The sequence below is a fragment of the Acanthopagrus latus genome, chromosome 12 (assembly GCF_904848185.1).
Source record: "Acanthopagrus latus isolate v.2019 chromosome 12, fAcaLat1.1, whole genome shotgun sequence".
Lineage (NCBI taxonomy): Eukaryota > Metazoa > Chordata > Actinopteri > Spariformes > Sparidae > Acanthopagrus > Acanthopagrus latus.
This window is the reverse complement of record NC_051050.1, coordinates 22,738,043-22,744,557: the sequence shown is the minus strand read 5'-3', so window position 1 is coordinate 22,744,557 and position 6,515 is coordinate 22,738,043. Positions and strand designations below refer to the sequence as shown.

The 6,515-nt window shown below is 43.2% G+C and overlaps 1 protein-coding gene across 2 annotated transcripts in view; it reads right to left on the bottom strand.

The window, feature by feature from the left end:
* The window catches only part of lamc3 (laminin, gamma 3), a 135,016-nt gene that overhangs the window by 119,574 nt on the left and 8,927 nt on the right, over positions 1 to 6,515 (bottom strand). For both annotated transcript variants that reach the window (XR_005078124.1, XM_037117083.1), the window contains exon 2: positions 2,624 to 2,703. The gene's annotated coding sequence lies outside the window, so the exon portion shown is untranslated. The remainder of the gene's footprint in view (positions 1 to 2,623; positions 2,704 to 6,515) is intronic.

Here is a 6,515-nt window from a genome sequence, read left to right as displayed (position 1 = left end):
AGCTGAACAGCACATTGTTCCAAGTACACCCACATCAGGATCACCACACCCAGCCCCGCTGTTACTGGCCTTCATGATGAGTTTACCGCAGAGATCCTAGACCCCATGCGCAGTGATAATCCCCGCAGTAATCCCCCAAAATGGCAACAACATCATCATCATCATCGCTTAAGTGCCGAGGAGAAGGCACACCACGGGTCCGAAATTATCAATAAACAAGAATTTACTCGAAAGGAAAACACAATCTGTCAACATTTGGCCACAGTATGGTAACTGCCAGTCAGTAGCACAGTTTCCCAGCGGAGCCAACTCCCCCTTAAAAACATACGAAACATGCAAAGATATCTGATTCAGTGTCTGTTCGCCGAAACAACAAAACTAAGGTCAGGAACAGAACAGAGAGCTACAGGAAAACAACAGATGCACAGCCCGCTCCATGTCCAAAAAAAAAAGTGATGTAACATCATGGGCTCCTTAATGGGGCCCCTAGGTGAATATGAGCCCATAAAACTCACTATTGGATGATACGACACATGATAACGAACTAAAAAGGGGGTCGAGAGTCGAACTGCATGTAGCACGCTGATTATCCAATCGCCACAAACAGGAATATGCTGCAGCATCAGGCCTGTCATGTCACAGATGGATATTCACGGAGCACCGTGTGATAACAGCAGGAGTCCAGAGTCACTGATGTTTAATAACGACATCATGTATTAGACGGAAAAATGACCAATCATCTGAGACTTCAGGTCCTACTTCAAGTACATGATTAGCAGAGAAGTGAAGCCTATGAACAATAACACCTAAAGCCACCCACAGAAGAACTGATAACGACCAAAGCTAATAAACGGATGAATGGACATCAGTTATGAGAATTATGTTGTTTTGTCACGAAGAAATAATGGATGTCTGCTAATAACAAGAGTACAGGCAATCAGCAAAATGTTGGCAGGCGAAGCTCAGGGACGATCGTCTGCTACATTCACTGTCAGCCAAAAAGTTAAAAGAAAATCTAGTTCATTTAGATTTAATTTCATACATTAGATCCGTACGTTATGAAATGATTTTCCGTGTGGGTGTTCCAGTGAGTACGACACAGGAATGCTTTCAAGCTGTCACAATGAGAGGTCCGCGCTGTGCCGCTCCTGATGTGATGTGAATGTGAAGAGACCAGATGCCAGCCAAGTAAACAAGTGTGGGCAATGCTAAAAAAAAAAAAAAAAAAATGCTAAAAATGGAGGATTATAACCGAGACTTGATCGCAGTTCAAGCACTGCTATTGAGCCGTGCTGTGCATTGTGTGTTTTCAAGTGTTGAAATGACACATTTGATTAGCTTTTTTTTTTGGGTGGGGGGGGATTTGACAGGCGGAGTGATGGCGGTGATCCTCCGGGCGCGTGGAAGGAGCGGCGCTCGGATCAGCTCGCCGGGTTAGTGATACTCCACTCAAAGCTCTGCGGTGATTTAAGTAACGCAATTTTTTTTTTTTTTTTTTTTTTTGCTCAGCCGTTGTCAAACACAGCCGACAAAGACACAGTGTCGAGCTCAAGTTGGATCCAAGCGCACACTCGTGAGGCAGAGGCAGAGGAGTAAAAGCAATCCAGTCAATCAAAACTAGGAGTCCATAATTTACAGGGCGGCAGGATGAGTCACGGGCACATGCAGCTAACACAGGAGTAAAGACATGAGGAGCAACAACGCAATATAGAGGATCAGGCAAAATAGTTAAGGCTACCTAGCGAGAGTAATAGAGCTCGATTCTTCCTATGAAGTATGTTCATTTCAAACCTGCTCACACACGCACAAGAGAAATCACTGCTCAGAGGTTCATGTCTGCATAAAAGCTTGTCACCACACGCCTTTGATAGAGAGTTGCCTTGGTTTGCTGATACAACACGTGGTTTTCCATTTGGAGCGGCTAGTTTTGGGTAAACGCTAGCTCAACAGGTAAGTGATGTCCAGCCTAACCTCGTGAAAGTGAAGGCATCTAACATATGTATTTTAGATAAACATTACTTATACACTTTGAATTAACATCACGGAAAATTACATTTTAAGCTAGTAAGCTACATGGCGCAGGTGTTTATGACCTGGAAGTTACTGTAAACATTGCTAGTAGCAGTAATGATGCTAACACAGACGATGGCGAAAAATGAAACGAGAGTCCCAAATCAACTCAGAAGCCCCCATAACAAAAAAACGTTAGCATAAATAACGTTAGCTAACTCTTCTAGTTTTCCTGCTGGAAGCAGATAACACAAGTGTCTCATTCTATATAATATTAACATCAGCACGTATGAAAATCCCGCCGTAAATCAGACCCTTAAAATTCCATTTATATTACGTTTATGCAAAGCCTCATATTAGATGTTAGAAATTTCATGTAACAAATTAAACTACAGGGTTTAATGACTGTTATCAGCCATACAGTAGCATTAAAATAGACTCTGCACATGTATTTTAATTTTTTCCACCTAAAATAAGCCCATTTCATGTATTTCCATCCAAAGCCATCATTTGGCTTCTCCATCAGCAGTCGCCGAGGCTTCCACTGAAATGTCAAGAAGCAATAGTATGCGGCAATAACCATTGACTTTTGTAACGACGTGAGCTGACTTACCCTCAAGCGTGTTTCTTTCTGCAGTTTCAGTGCAAAACCATCCATCACCTTCGTAAAAATCCAACGATTTGACTGGATTGCTGGTTGCATTCAGAAAAAGAAAAAGAAAAAGTAAAACATGAGGTTAATGGAAACAGCCATCTTCCACACACATTTTTGCAAGTTTTGAGAAAAAAAGCAGCTTTGACGGTGATCTCCTCATAAGCTGTATATCATTCTGGTTTAATTTTGGCCCTAGTATTCACACGTGAAGACGTAGCTCGGAAACCTGTGTGTGCCGGGGACAGTAAACAAGTTAATCCCAGCGACGGCCTGCTTTAACAACCTGGAGGTGGATTGTTTGCTGTCGTGCCATCAGTTTGTTGGATGCTGGCATCCTGCCTACGTAAGTTTAACACAGAGGGTGAAGGTAAGGTGAGATGACAAGCCTCCATCGGACGACGTGTTATCTCTTCTTAGTAGCTAGCTTGCTAATGTTAGCGACACTGGAGGGTTGCGTCAGGTGTGTGTTTTGTGTGGAGGTACCTCAAAGGCAGCTCGGACCGAGATGTGCTGAGTAATGAAAGTAAAAGTAACGAGCGATGTAACTACATTCTTCCGCTGCATTTTTTTTTTTTCAGGTAACTCGCCTGACATTTTCTAATGAGGAGCGGGTGTGTGGGCCGGTGGCTGGTCAGGTGACAGGCGAGGCTGAGAAACACAGTGAGGAAAACAGGTGGGCAGGCAGGGTTTGGACTGACAGCGGGGATTTTGTTTTAATGCATGCCAGCGAGGCAGAGCCGGGGATGTTTGGAAACCGTGACACGCAGGTTGAAAATAACCAGAATGGATTTTATTTTGTAGTGTTTCTCAGTTTAAGTACACTCATCGTACTTTGTGCGCCTGTAAACTTGTCCTCTCTGACTCAAACAGTGCTCATCTAGCGCTGAATGTATTTAATGAGCTGTATAAAGCTTAAACCTCTGACTGTAAAGCGTCCATTAGTGGAGCCGTGGACAGAATTTTTAAGCTCCGTCATTGGATGCGGCGCTCATCGGGTATTTAACTTCTAAACTAAAGTTTTGAATGACATGTTTTTTTTTAAACTTTGTCTTTGACGAACAGGAATATGTTGTGACCGTCAAGCATTGTCTGCGGCGGACTTTTTATCTCCTAACTCTCTACTGCCCCACGACGCCTCTTTAGTCCGCGGTGATTTGTCAGCTTCCAAGGCTGACGCTAAATGAATTTGCCATTTCGAGCACTTGGGAAGCTGAGCAGAATAAACAGATCGAAACGCTCCCCGAAACTGTTTCAAAGTTTCATGAGACCTGCAAACACGACTATATGACACTTTAGCACAGGGGTGCCATCGAGCAGAGAAATCCTTTCGATGATTTATTGGGCCTGGGGCCGGACAGCGGGGCCTTTAACAAACCAGGGATTGTAGATATTTATTGTGTCTGAGTTGTTGTTAAGCTGTTGTCACGGGCCCAGAATTTGCAGTCTCGTCCCTCTAGCACCCTTCAGAGATTCCCTCTGTTATTGTAATATCACAAACATGTTTTTTTTCTCTTAATGGACGGCAGGGATGGCCATATTTTTCCTTATCTCTCTGTCCACCCACCTTCTTGAAAAACCAAACAGCTTTTTACTCGTGACATCCCTGGGTTTGGTAATTAGTTGACTGGTGATTAAAAAAGGGGCTTTAGAGAGAAAAGGAGAGATCCAGCAATTACCCAGCATATTAATCCCCTTCAATGGCTTCATTAGAATGCTCCACGCACACTGCTTTCAAGTTTTACATTTAAATTTGACTCTGAGATTTTTTACACTGCAATTTGCACTTTTAATTTGTGCCTCCAATAATTGGACATAGCTGCTTTGTGCTTCAGTTGGTTTGTAAGTGGGAACAATGTTCTGCCCGCCAGTACGTGTGACTGGCCCCCACAGGTTAGCGGAAAAATAAAGAAGCAGACAAAACAACTTAAAAGTGGCATCCCAAAGCTCATTTTCCATATTCTTTATCTCGCTACTGTACAACTTTACAAGACGTGGCCCATGGAGGGGGGTGAAGGGGAGGAGCAGAGCAAAGGAGAGGATAAGGTGAGGGGTAAAGTTTGTTTGCTGTTCCACTATTAAAACGATCCCCTCTAGACGTGTATGAAAGCGCCTTGCTTGGAAAAAAAACAACTAATTATAGTAACAAAAAAAGTGGATTTCCTTGTTAAAAAGCACAAAACAGTGTTTGGCTCAGCCGCTCAAACGTCACATCTCCGTAGCTTGTAGCATCGTCAGGATACCAGAATTTGAGGCTTTTGGTACAATACCTGGAGAAACTGTGGTATTAATGACACAACAACAAGGTCAAGGCTTGATCTAAGTGTATTTACTTCTCACCATAGTCAGTCAAAGTCTTCTCCTATCAAACAGAAGCTCTGCCGTCTCAGATTCCTCAGGCCTGTTAGCTCTGAGGGGGATTAACTTAACTCTGAGAATTACAAATGGCTGTTGGGCCAGCAACAGGACAACACATTTATCAGCATCAGCTTGCAGGGCCGTCTTGTTTTTATACTTCAGTGATGTTGAAATGAGAGCCATTGGTTAGCGGTGGTCTCCAGCATCGCTCGTACATGGGAGATGCTTGTATCCTTTGCCTTTTCTTGTTCATTTGCCTCAAGTTCTTCCAAACAACACATTCTTTGTCAACTAAAACCAGTGCTGGAAGCTCTGTGGCAGTCATCTTTAATGAGCTATGCAAACATAACACAAGGTAATGAGATATGGAAGCTACCAAGCTAGTCTGCCAGTTATAATGGCTTCTGTCCCTTCAATCCAGTCTGTAAGTACCGCCAACTAAACAGCAAGCCACATTATTTGACTGATAATTGCATTAAAAGTTATCCAAATTCAATTCAACACCACAAACGCTGCTGGGAAATCAAGGTGAGTCACTCAAATCAGTCCAGTTGACAACTGGCAGCTAGCTGTCACTCAAAGCAGCCACACCCTGAAATTTCATTAATACGATTTAAACAAGTGAGTTGCTTTTGGATCCAGCCTCTGGTAGTTAAAGGTATGGCTGTTTATGCATGCAATAATAAGGACTGAAATCATTTAAAATGAAAAAAAAAAAACCTGTCTACATTGCGGAGGATGAACGTGAAAGCTGCCGTCTCGTGTCAAACCCTGCTCACATCACTCTGGATATTCTTCATCAGCAGCTGACAGGAGGTTTGACCTTCACTGTTCAAAGTATCCAAAGCACAGTAAACTTCAGCACTGTGCATTAAGTAAGACACAAAACGTCGGCCTCGTATACCAACAACAGACAAGGTGAAAGCAAAACTGTCTTTTCTTTTGATCAGGACACTTACCGGCGCTCACCTTCCTCATCACCCGTATTAAAGACATTATTTGTCTTTCAAACGCCTCTCTGGCAGGAAAACACAAGACACATAGATGCACTACATTGTTCAAATATTCTCCTTCATGTCACACACACACACACACACGAGAGGGGTGAGATTGTGTGATTTGCAACTTCACACTTCTCCTTTTCTTCTTCCACATTCACTCCTCACTGTAGATTACACCTCGAGATGTGGAACAAAGGTTGGTAACACTACAACACTACAACCCACACATCATCACCCCATCTCTCTCTGAAGTGTACGGAGTCAAATGATTCCAATATACCTAATTAATGTAACGCTTCGTATGTTAGCGCTTTCTTCCGTCAAATCGGGCTCCGGGATTGAGTTAACAAGTGAGATCGTGGCACCAGTATTGATCTGAGATGCATGAAGGAACAGAGGGAACGCTGGCGATTTCTCACATTGTTGCCGCAGCCTCGGTTTTTGTGAAAGGCGATATGTGATATGAGAAAAATTCCAAGTAGACGGAGCAGAAA